A 13,068-nucleotide genomic window follows, 5' to 3' on the forward strand; every position below is an offset into this window, starting at 1 on the left:
TGCGACCACCATGATGCTGTAAACAGAACCTGCATTCATCCGAAAAAATGACGTTTTGCCATTCGTGCACCCAGGTTCGTCGTTGAGTACACCATTGCAGGCGCTCCTGTCTGTGATGCCGTGTCAAGGGTAACCGCAGCTATGGTCTCCGATCTGATAGTCCATGCTGCTGCAAACATCGTCGAACTGTTCGTGCAGATGGTTGTTGTCTTGCAAACGTCCCTATCTGTTGACTCAGGGATCGAGACGTGGCTGCACGATCCGTTACAGCCATGCGGATAAGATGCCTGTCATCTCGACTGCTAGTGATACGAGGCCGCTGGTATCCAGCACGGCGTTCCGTATTACCCCCCTGAACACACCGATTCCATATTCTGCTAGCAGTCATTGGATCTCGACCAAAGCGAGCAGCAATGTCGCGATACGATAATCCGCAATCGCGATAGGCTACAATCCGACCTTTATCAAAGTCGGAAACGTGATGGTACGCATTTCTCCTCCTTACAGAGGCATCACAACAACGTTTCACCAGGCAACGCTGGTCAACTGCTGTTTGTGTATGAGAAATCGGTTGGAAACTTTCCTCGTGTCAGCAAGTTGTAGGTGCCGCCACCGGCGCCAACCTTGTGTGAATGCACTGAAAAGCTAATCATTTTCACATCACAACATCTTCTTCCTGTCGGTTAAATTTCGCGTCTGTAGCACGTCATCTTCGTGGTGTAGCAATTTTAATGGCCAGTAGTGTAGTTACATGAAATCTGGAACATAAATACACGGGTTGAATAAAAAGTAGTGGAACACCGCCTTAACATGAAGGATGTGCGTCACATGGCATTCCCGCTATTTGTATTTGACAGCAGAAGGTCATTTGAAGGTGTGCAGTGAGTGGCAACGGCTGTGTTTGAGTCAGTTGCTATGTGCACTGACTGAAAGTGCCGAAGGCCAGTTCTAGCGCCCTAACAAAATGTGTGGGAAACATGAAAAACGTGTGTGGATCAATACTGAAGTGCCAGATGGTTGTAGCGCACGACAGTGCTTCCTTCTGGAACTGCACCCCATCATCCTTCATAACAACATACAATGCCACACGGAGAACCCTGTGCACGAACTTCAACGTAAGTGGGAGTGGAAGTTACTGGAACATCCACCGTTTTCAGTCGAGTCCATGCAATTACAACATGTTTTCCAAAATGAAGTAATCTCTTTGGGCACGTTCTACAACACAAGGGAAGGCATCCGTGCCTTAGGGCGATCCTCACAAGACATCTACAGAGATGGATGCGCTGCGATGTACGACACCTTCCATCTCTGTGAGGGAAGGTGATCCAGATGCGGAGCGATTTTGTTGAAGGCATGTAATACGGTGAACGTCTGTCAGTAACGTCTGGTATGAATTATAACCGTGTTGTTACTACCTTTTATCCAACCTGTGTAGATAGAACTGCCACAGTGTACGAGGGTTGGAACTTTAATAGTGGCAACTACACTCCTGGAAATGGAAAAAAGAACACATTGACACCGGTGTGTCAGACCCACCATACTTGCTCCGGACACTGCGAGAGGGCTGTACAAGCAATGATCACACGCACGGCACAGCGGACACACCAGGAACCGCGGTGTTGGCCGTCGAATGGCGCTAGCTGCGCAGCATTTGTGCACCGCCGCCGTCAGTGTCAGCCAGTTTGCCGTGGCATACGGAGCTCCATCGCAGTCTTTAACACTGGTAGCATGCCGCGACAGCGTGGACGTGAACCGTATGTGCAGTTGACGGACTTTGAGCGAGGGCGTATAGTGGGCATGCGGGAGGCCGGGTGGACGTACCGCCGAATTGCTCAACACGTGGGGCGTGAGGTCTCCACAGTACATCGATGTTGTCGCCAGTGGTCGGCGGAAGGTGCACGTGCCCGTCGACCTGGGACCGGACCGCAGCGACGCACGGATGCACGCCAAGACCGTAGGATCCTACGCAGTGCCGTAGGGGACCGCACCGCCACTTCCCAGCAAATTAGGGACACTGTTGCTCCTGGGGTATCGGCGAGGACCATTCGCAACCGTCTCCATGAAGCTGGGCTACGGTCCCGCACACCGTTAGGCCGTCTTCTGCTCACGCCCCAACATCGTGCAGCCCGCCTCCAGTGGTGTCGCGACAGGCGTGAATGGAGGGACGAATGGAGACGTGTCGTCTTCAGCGATGAGAGTCGCTTCTGCCTTGGTGCCAATGATGGTCGTATGCGTGTTTGGCGCCGTGCAGGTGAGCGCCACAATCAGGACTGCATACGACCGAGGCACACAGGACCAACACCCGGCATCATGGTGTGGGGAGCGATCTCCTACACTGGCCGTACACCACTGGTGATCGTCGAGGGGACACTGAATAGTGCACGGTACATCCAAACCGTCATCGAACCCATCGTTCTACCATTCCTAGACCGGCAAGGGAACTTGCTGTTCCAACAGGACAATGCACGTCCGCATGTATCCCGTGCCACGCAACGTGCTCTAGAAGGTGTAAGTCAACTACCCTGGCCAGCAAGATCTCCGGATCTGTCCCCCATTGAGCATGTTTGGGACTGGATGAAGCGTCGTCTCACGCGGTCTGCACGTCCAGCACGAACGCTGGTCCAACTGAGGCGCCAGGTGGAAATGGCATGGCAAGCCGTTCCACAGGACTACATCCAGCATCTCTACGATCGTCTCCATGGGAGAATAGCAGCCTGCATTGCTGCGAAAGGTGGATATACACTGTACTAGTGCCGACATTGTGCATGCTCTGTTGCCTGTGTCTATGTGCCTGTGGTTCTGTCAGTGTGATCATGTGATGTATCTGACCTCAGGAATGTGTCAATAAAGTTTCCCCTTCCTGGGACAATGAATTCACGGTGTTCTTATTTCAATTTCCAGGAGTGTATTTATTTACAGCTCGTACAAAATAGATACGTGTTTCAAAGTTTTACTGACCTTAAAAGTAGTCACCAGCATTGTGTATAACCTATTGCCAGTTATGTGGAAGTCGTAGGATACGCCTAGCAGTGCCAGTTGTGTTGACAGTTCGAGGGGCGCGTTCTATTGCCCGACGAATTTGTCACAGCTCTGAAGCGAATGCCGTGAAGTGTTTCCTTCAGTTTAGAAATCGAGTTGAACGTACGAAGGCTTAAAGTGAGGGGAGTGCAGTAGGTGGTATAGCACTTAGCAGCCCCATCAGTCAAACAAACCAGTAACAGATTGCACTGTACGTGCTTGAGCATTGTCCTGCAAAATGATGGTCAGGCCTCTGTCTCTACGCTGTTCATTTTCGGAACACAACCTACGACCAGCCCTCGTAGTATAGTATAGGAGACAAGTTAAAGAAATAACAACGAGACGAACATAAATGACATTTTTATTCTAAGATACTAATTATAATGAAGTCACTGCGATTTATGATGGTCGCCTGGACATTACAGACTGTCGGACACGGTGTTTACACTGTACAGTCACAGTCACTGCCACAGCCGCCGCCAAATTGAGATGGTCCCACAGATTCCTGACTGGATTTAAATCCGTGGAGTTTGGTGGCTAGGGCACTACGGTTAGCTCATCCTGGTGCCCTTCGAACACGCACATACACTGCAAGCTGTGCGACACGTTGCATGGTCTTGCTGGCAGATACCATCGTATCGAGGAAAAGGAAACTGCAAGTAGGGATGCAATGGTCTTCAAAGACAGATGCATACTTTGATGCATACTTATGTTGATCCATTGTGCCTTCCAGAATGACAAAAACATCCCCTGACCAAAATGCTCCCTCCTCTGTTCTGGAGTCTCCGACGATTGTTGCAAGGCGTTTGCTTTGAGACATTTCGCGCCGTACACACCAACGGGAATCTGTCCGATGGAGCAAAAAAACTGATTCAACTAAAAACTCCACCTGCCACGACTCAGTGGACATCAAGTTGCGGTATTGGCGTGCAAACTCCAGCCTTCGCCGCCAGTGAACAACAGTCAGCATGGGTACATGAACCAAGCGCTTGCTGCGGAGTCCCACACGCTACAACATTGACTGAACGATCGCTGAGCAGACACTGTTGGTAGCCCCTTGGTTCGTCTAAGTTGTCAGCCGCACAACATAATGTTCAAATGTGTGTGAAATCTTATGGGACGTAACTGCTAAGGTCATCAGTCTCTAAGCTTACACACTACTTAACCTAAATTATAAAAAAAAATGGCTCTGAGCACTATGGGACTTAACTGCTGAGGTCATCAGTCCCCTAGAACTTAGAACTACTTAAACCTAACGAACCTAAGGACATTACACACATCCATTCCCGAGGCAGGATTCGAACCTGCGACCGTAGCGGTCGCGCGGTTGCAGAGTGTAGCGCCTAGAACCACTCGGCCAGTCCGGCCGGCCCTAAATTATCCTAAGGACTAACACACACACCCATGCCCAGGGGAGGACTCGAACCTCCGCCGGGACCAGCCGCACAGTCCATGACTGCAGCGCCTTCTTAGACCATTTTTTTTCTTTTCAAACGCAACAACGATCCGTAACGCCACCGCTTTTTTATCTCATTTTTGTTCTATATATTGTTCGTTCAATTTGTTCGTGGCGGACATCCGAGACACTTGTTCAGGCTGTTCATTTATCCGTTCACTCAGTTTTTTTTATTACAGAGTGTAACTAAACCCTCTGACCGAACACGCTGAGCCGGCCATTGTGGCCGAGCGTTTGTAGGCGCTACAGTCTGGAACCGCACACCCGCTACGGTCGCAGGTTCGAATCCTGCCTCGGGCATGGATGTGTGTGATGTCCTTAGGTTAGTTAGGTTTGACTAGTTCTAAGTCCTAGGGGACTGATGACCTCAGGTGGTAAGTCCCATAGAGCTCAGAGCCATTTTTGAACACGCTGAGCTACCATCCTGGCTGACCGCTCGGCTAATCCCGCACGGCGCCGCACAACAGTCGCACGTCTATTCGCCGGTACACATCTCTGCAGCTAAGGTAAACACCTGTTACCTGTGGATCGTGCTGCCGCACAGTTGCCTTGGCGACGGTTTTGGATAGTGCTACTTTGCCGTGTATGGTGTACTTTAGTGGCATGCGAACAGTTTACAAACTTAACCATTTCCGAAATGCTTCCACATTTGGTCCAAAAGCTAATGATCGTGCACTTTTGGACGTCAGCTAAATCGCTCCGTTTCCGCATTGCGACAACGACTGCATTGTTTCCATGTCCCCCCTCCCCCTTCCCCAACACTCCCCCCGCCTCCCGGACACGCCTTACATACCCTCCATTGCAAGTGCCTCCACCTGCCGTCTGTGGGTGTTACTGCACGCTGGCGTCGAGCACAAGCTGTGGTCGTATTAATGTGAGTGGACCCTGTAATAGGATGCATGATCACCAAGGACGGCAAAGTATGCTCTGCAACGTACTCCCATGCTGGCGAGGAACTCTTCTGGAAGGACGTTTTATTCCTCCATTAGCGCGACTGAGAACTGCTGAATGGACGTTGGCACATGTGGACGTGCTGCACACGCCACACATGTTTGATAAGATTACACCAAGAGAACGGGCAGGCGAGTCCGTTCGCCGAATATTCTCTCGTTTCAGGAGCTCTTCTACCTGAGCTGTTCGATGCAGTTCAGGCCGAATGCAGCCCTGAAAAGATGGACAAGGGGAAGGAAAACAGTGTCACAATAATGTGAGTGTGCCGTGTTCAAAGATTTGAAAGTCAGTACATCCATACAACTTAAGGGCTCCCCAACCGTAACATCATGTTTGGCAACGCTGGACATACCTCATAGGACGAGAGGTGGGAACACTAAATGCACCCAGAAACATTGTCGAACATAGTCGCTTTAGTGGTCCAGATGTTATGGTGTGGGGAGACATAATGTTGCTCGTGCATACTGACGTCCGAACTTTAAATACGGCACATTCACCAGTCTATAGTATTGTGAAGCTGTACTCCTTCCCCATGTGCGTCTTCTGAGGGATGAATTCGGCCCTGACCTCATTTCTGTGGATGACAATACGCGACCGCATCGAACGGCGAAGGTGGAAGAGCTCTTGGAACGAGAGAATATTCGGCGAGTAGTATGGCCTGCCTGCTGCCCTGGTTTAACTCCCATTGAGCAAGTGTGGGATGCGTGGGGAGATGTATTGCAGAGCATCTACACGCACCAACGACCATCCAACAGTTGTCACCAGCACTGGTGGTGGAATGGAATACCCTACCACAAGCACCAGCGTTGTGGGTAGCACGGGAGCTCGTTGCAGAGGATACATTGCCGTCCGCGGCGATCTTAAACCCTATTGGGAACCATATCCTGCCATTTGTAATCTCTAGGGGACGATTATGAGCCGGCCAGAGTGGCCGAGCGGTTCTAGGCGCTACAGTCTGGAACCGCGCGACCACTACGGTTGCAGGTTCGAATCCTGCCTCGGGCATGGATGTGTGTGATGTCCTTAGGTTAGTTAGCTTTAAGTAGTTCTACGTTCTAGGGGACTGAAGACCTCAGAAGTTAAGTCCAATAGTGCTCAGAGCCATTTGAACCATTTTTGAACCATTATGAGTAGTGGTGACTTCAGTGTAACTATTGTCTTTGAATAAATGTGTCGTTTCTGTTTGTCTCATTGCGTATTTCTTTCAGTTTCCTTCTACTCTGTTCTGCAGCATTTATTTCTGCAAGGTATTGACCAAGTTTCATCGAGCAATGTTGCTTGGCAGTTACTCGTCACGTGAAAGTTATTCTCGTCCTTAAGTTTTGCACACCAGTGTAGGCCTATATGCCAGTCCACCGATCGGATCTCGGAATCTTTTTTAATGTGGTTGGGTTGCTATAGTGCTTTTAATTATTGACTTTGGAATGGTGAAAAGTTCAGCCTTGTGTCGTGGCACAAAGCGAGGCTGGCTACCTTATTTAGAATGAGTTTAGATTACGACAATGCAGAAAATTAAACCGTGTCCGCTCTAAACGTATCCGACTATATCGGTGGAGCAGTAACTCTCAGAAATTCTCTCTTGTGTACATAGTACTCAGCTACAGAGTGTGTGAGTTCTGGCCGTGGCCACAACTGAGACTGCTTCGAGGACGCGCGAAAGAAGCGTTTGATCCTGTCTCCATCCCACACGCTTCAGCCGTTGTCTACTCTGGTAACTGGCAATGGTGGGATAGGTACAAGACGATGGACACTGTTTCTGCTTCTGACACTCCACAGAAAAATTTATACGTTCGGAATACCCTTGCTGCCACCTCTTAACTTAATACTTGTCGTTTTTGCTTCATGTCATCCACAATGAACAGTACAGAAGCTTAGTGCCTTCACATATCTAAAGTAACACGAAAATCAACACTAAATGTTCCACGCGCAACCCGAAGAGCATACTACAACCAGTCGCGACAGAACGTCACTGATGGCTGGAACGTAAGTTGTATACTGCTTCTTGCTTCCTAAGTAAACTTTAGATAAGGGAAACAAATTAATGCTCCTTCTTTACACGTGGCAAATGATAACTGCTGTAATAGTAATTTCAAATATTACACAAAACCAGGAAATAATTGATAAATTAGACGTTTAGTTCTGTTTGTTTCTAATAATACTTTTTATATTTGTATTGGTATTAGGTAATGTACAGTGTGAATCATGCGCCATTGAATCGGTAATCCTAACAGTTTTTCTGATATTAATGGGTACAAGCCACCAAACTTTCGCCAAAATAATGCTAGATCTGTTTTAAGAAAACGTTCTCTTAGTGTGTTGTCCTCGTGGAGGCCAAGAAATTGTCTACAAACGCAGTGAAACTGTACCTAGTTCTTAGAAAATAAATTGCAGTCACTGGATTGCAAAAAATCACATTTCCTTAAGCAAATAAAAATGTTATGGTTCAAGTAATGCCTTCTTAATAGGAAACAGAGGGTGTCAGTAGAAATAATTCCTGTATTAAGGTATCATCAGTCTTCATCACATTGGAAACTAATTAAATAGCGTGTCCCACAGTGTTGCATCTTAGGCTTACTTAACAGTAACAGTACTAGGCAATAAGTTTGTTTTGGGTGCAGATGATAGAAATATCGTAGTAAATAGAACATTACATATCATTTCTGAAAGATCTGCTAATGAAATTTTCACGGATGTCGTTTCTGGGCAATTCACTGTCATTAGACTTTGAAAAACTCACTGGCTGTGTGCATTTCACATCTGCAACACGTTTCCATCCGGCACATGTATAAAATATGTACACATACAGATAGAAAAGATTAACAGTGTTAAATTTTGGGGATTAATTGTTTGATAAAGGCATTTGGCAGGAGCACATGAGTAACTGTTGAGAGGACCACAGACAAATACTGGTTTACACTGCGAATGTTGTCACACTTAGGTGAAGTAAAAATAAAAATAACAGAATTTTTAGTTCCTAATGTCATACAGTATCGTATATTCGAATGATACATCAAGCCAGGTAAAAGTTTCACAGGTCCAAAAACGTGTGATACGAATTATTTGTGGTATACATTCAAGAATGTCTTGCGGAAGCCTATTCAAAGAACTGTGTATACTAACTGCTTCTCAGTACATTTTTTCCTTAACGAATATGTCACAAAACTCCTGGGATACCACCTAATATCTTGTCAGACCTCCTTTTGCCCGGCGTAGTGCAGCAGCTCAACGTGGCGTGGACTCAGGAAGTCGTTGGATGTCCCCTACAGAAATATATAGCCAAGCTGATTCTATAGCCGTCTGTAACTGCGAAAGTGTTGCCAGTGCAGAATTTTGTGCAGGAACTGACCTTTCGATTATACCCCACAGATGTTCGATGGGATTCATGTTGGCCGATCTGGGTGGCCAAATCATTAGCTCGAATTGTCCAGAATGTTCTTCAAACCAATCGGAAACATTTGTGGCCCGGTGACATGGCGCATTATCATCCACAAAAATTCCATCGTTGTTTGGGAACATGTCAATTAATGGTTGCAGACAGCCTCCAAGTAGCCCAACAAAACCATTTCTGGTAAGTGATCGATTCAATAGGACCAGAGGACCAAGTCCATACCAGTAAACACAGCCCACACCATTATGGAGCCACCACCAGCTTGCAAAGTGCCTGCCGGCCGGGGTGGCTGAGCGGTTCTAGGCGCTACAGTCTGGAACCGCGCGACCGCTACGGTCGCAGGTTCGAATCCTACCTCGGGCATGGATGTGTGTGACGTCCTTAGGTTAGTTAGGTTTAAGTAGTTCTAAGTTCTAGGGGACTGATGACCTTAGAAGTCAAGTCCCATAGTGCTCAGAGCCATTTGAACCATTTGCAAAATGCCTTGTTGACAACTTGGGTCCATGGTTTCGTTGGTCTGCGCACACTCAACCCTACCATCAGCTCTTACCAACTGAAATCGGGACTCATCTGCCCAGGCCAAGGTTTTCCATGAGCCCAGGGGAGGAACTGCAAGCGATGTCGTGTTGCTGCCATAGGCCATTAACTCTACTGGCCTAATGGATACATTCGTTGTACGTCCTACATTGATTTCTGCCGTTATTTCACGTAGTGTTGCTGACCTATTAGCACTGACAACGCTACGCAAACGCCGCAGCTCTAGGTCGTTAAATGAAGGCCGTTGGCCACTGCGTTCTTCATTTGTGGTATTCTAATCGTATTCTTGACACTGTGGACCTCCCAATATTGAATTTCAAAATGGAATGTCCCATACATCTAGCTCCAACTACCATTCCGCGTTCCAGGTCTGTTAATAAGCGTCGTGTGGAATCACGCCGGAAACCTTTCCACACGAATCACCTGAATAAAAATGACATCTCCACCAGTGCACTGGCCTTCTATACCATGTACGCACGATACTACTGCCGTCTGTATATGTGGTGTATATGGGTATCCCATGAGTTTTGCCACTTGAGTGCATATATCTTATTCGAGCCTACAGCTCAGTCCATAGAATCAATACCAAGAAAGGGCTGCATTAAACCTGAAGTCACTGAGTTTAGTTTTTTTTTCCATGTATACACAATTTAGATATTTTTCCAGCAGCCGCAAAAGCTTTAGCCTAAAGGGTTTACTAGTGGCCAACTCCTTCTACCTCACAGTTGAACTTGTTACAAGAACCAGACTGTGTACTTATTAACTATATGGCACCATACAAAATAAATGCTATAAAATATCTAACTTCTGTATAATGCAATGAGTGTAAGTAAGCTTTGAAAAGTGTTTTTGTTTTCATCAGTTATAGCATATCCTTGATATTATTCAATGTGCTCTAGTGTGTGAGCATTGAAATGTTTCTGCTAAGCTTCCAACTACTATGTAAATGAAAAATATATAAAAAAATAGATTAACCAACTTTGATTCCTTAAGAAGTTGATGAGCATAGCGCCTGCAGATTAATTAAGGAAGGATAGGAACACAGCAGTCAATCGCAATCCCACTGGTTTTTTGTTATTCTTGCATATTCAGATTTCAGCTATAAATAGTCTTGTTCAATGCATTTGACTGAGTTACTATCCAACAAACTTCCTGCAGTACATAACACCACATGACTTTACTGGTGTATAGGCAGAAGGAAACCTGGTGAGGGATGACATACAGCTTGAGGTATAGCTGAGTAATATCACCGAAGAATGTTAGTTAAATCTTAAGAGTGACCCGTTAATGACAGTTGGCATGAAGAAGTCAAGCGTGGTAGTACTGGTTATGTGATGCTCTAGTATGGATGGTGGTCATCGCTGAAACAACCGGTTATAGGTTACATCAGTTTTTTTTCCACGCCAGTTTAACCTGACTGTTAAAACCCCTCAGAATAACCGATTTCTGAAATAACTGATTTTCAGTGTTTTGTTCGTATTGTTCCCTGTAATAAACACAGAAATCTAACGAAGACTGAAAAATTTTTACTTTCGCAGTTTCAAAATATTAAATAGACAGATAAAAAATAATCCGTCCATTGCTCACTACTTTTCTCGCAAAGTGTTAAGTGCTTGAATATACAAAAAAATCACCAGTATTCTCCTATTGGTTCCAATTCTTTGCAACTCTGCTCAAAAATCATGTTGTAATTGGGAATCATACCTCCGTCTGGGCATTAGGGATAGTCAGCGCTAAAGGGTGAAAACTGAGAGTGAATATCTCTATTTTTCGTGTTAATCTGTTCGTTTTCAGGGGCTACAAGGAGATAATGGCACATCGTGTAGACACAGGCTGCAGATCAGCTACTCTCTATTTTTATTGTATCCTATGAATGAATGAACTGCTAAGTTTTACTTTATTATTGTCACCATAATTTCCTTCCTCTTTTTATTATTATTTCATAGAAATGGAAGACATCATTAATCTTTTAAAGCAAATGAAGCATTGTACTTCTTTGCTGCGTCACTTCGTAACACAGGTTTGGTGCCATTGTACAGTACAACGTATGTCCGGCGACGATAGCCCTGCATGCGATGTGTTTCTTGCTCGTTCCTGTCGCCATTGTTATTAAAACAGCACTGATTGTTTTTCCCATTTTATATAACAACGCAATATTTCAAACCAACGCAAATTTTACAAATAAAATTCCGATTTTTCACTCGGATGGCAGTAAAAAAAAAGAACCACCTGCTATAAACGAGACGAGACACCAAAAAGTACCGGTGTCGGTTTTAACCGGTAGTTTCCACTTCCCTATACTCTAGTACTTAAAATCACCTGTCAGCTAGTTCTATAGGCTTCGGAAAGAGCTCAAGTGTCGTCATGGCGTCAGGTTAGCGGATAATGTCCACACATCGTTCAACTGCTGCATGAAGCACACTTTTAGTAGACTTACCCCTTGCTTTATTTCCCGAAAGTACACTGCCAGGAAAAAAGTGACAGTACACCTGGAAATACGTCTATTTTGATCCGATGACGGCAAATGCTTCCTGGGAGATAGTAGATGCACTGATAATGGTTTCAACGTCGTCCGCCATCAGATAGCTTTGTGACATATAAAGCTCTGTATGAAGGAAAGTATGTCCATTTTATTCCCCTGCGTCTGCCGCCGTCCGCGGTTCAGGATTGGCTGAAACCGCGTCACGTGTCACTAGCAGCCATTGTGGGCCCAAGCGTTAAGTGTGAAGCATAGGAAGTATTTTCGAAGCAATAATGCCTCAGTGCTGTGCTTTTGGCTGTTCGTTTCAAGGCGAAAAAGGAGGAAACCTGTACAGAATTCTTTCCGAAGGGAGAAATGCAACAAGAAGGAGAATGTGGCTGATGGAAATCAGCAGAGCCAACTGACAGCGCACAAGAGACTCTCGCTTGTGTGCGGTAATTACTATTTTTATTCATTACTGCAAATCATCTTGAGGTTTAAGATTCGTTGTTAACAAACCTGATGTATTTTGCCTCACTTCGTGATCAAAATTGATGCATCATTATACGTGATTAATGTAAAGCCGGTCAGTTTGTTTTTAGAAGTTACGTCGTTTTCAAGCCTATTGTTTCGGACAAACCCTAGTTGAGTTTCTAGTAAATCTGTGATTTACCGACTGCTATATAGGTGTATTATTTGCAGCACGAAAGCTGAAATAGGTTAATGTTGTTTTTCGTTTCGTAGTTAGTGTGTAGGCTAAACTGTTGAAGACGGAAAGTGCAGTATTTGGATGTTTAGTGCATATTGTTGCGTCCTCCGAAAAACACGCTGTTATGGCTATTTTCAAGATCAATTAAGAACGCGTCGTTAGCACATAAAACGAAAAATAGTGAGTGGTGCCGTACAAAGTTAGCATGACAGGTAAAAAATTTGACCTGATTGACTGCACAATATGGTTTAAACTTATATTTTGGATACTCACAATAATAAATTGTACTTTGTTGCACACAATATAATGTACAAATAGAAAAAAAAGATATTACATTAGGCAAGTACCGAATCTACGACCTTTCATTCAGGAACAATTAACGTTAACAGGCGACTGTTATCATTGTTGCAACCTAGCCGCTAATCTACACTGTGTTAATAAGAATACAATTGTTACTGTTTTCTACAGCCTGCTTTGGATAGTAGGACTAGTTTTATTCGAACACATTTTAAAAATATTGTGTTCTCTTTTAATTTCGTAATCATTCT

The 13,068-nt window shown here is 45.4% G+C and overlaps 1 protein-coding gene across 1 annotated transcript in view; it reads right to left on the reverse strand.

Annotated features, from left to right (window-relative positions):
- The window catches only part of LOC126199591 (arrestin domain-containing protein 17-like), a 189,911-nt gene that overhangs the window by 1,328 nt on the left and 175,515 nt on the right, over nt 1-13,068 (reverse strand). The gene's annotated exons all lie outside the window — the stretch shown is intronic.

Source organism: Schistocerca nitens, chromosome 8 (genome assembly GCF_023898315.1).
Source record: "Schistocerca nitens isolate TAMUIC-IGC-003100 chromosome 8, iqSchNite1.1, whole genome shotgun sequence".
Classification (NCBI taxonomy): Eukaryota; Metazoa; Arthropoda; class Insecta; order Orthoptera; family Acrididae; genus Schistocerca; species Schistocerca nitens.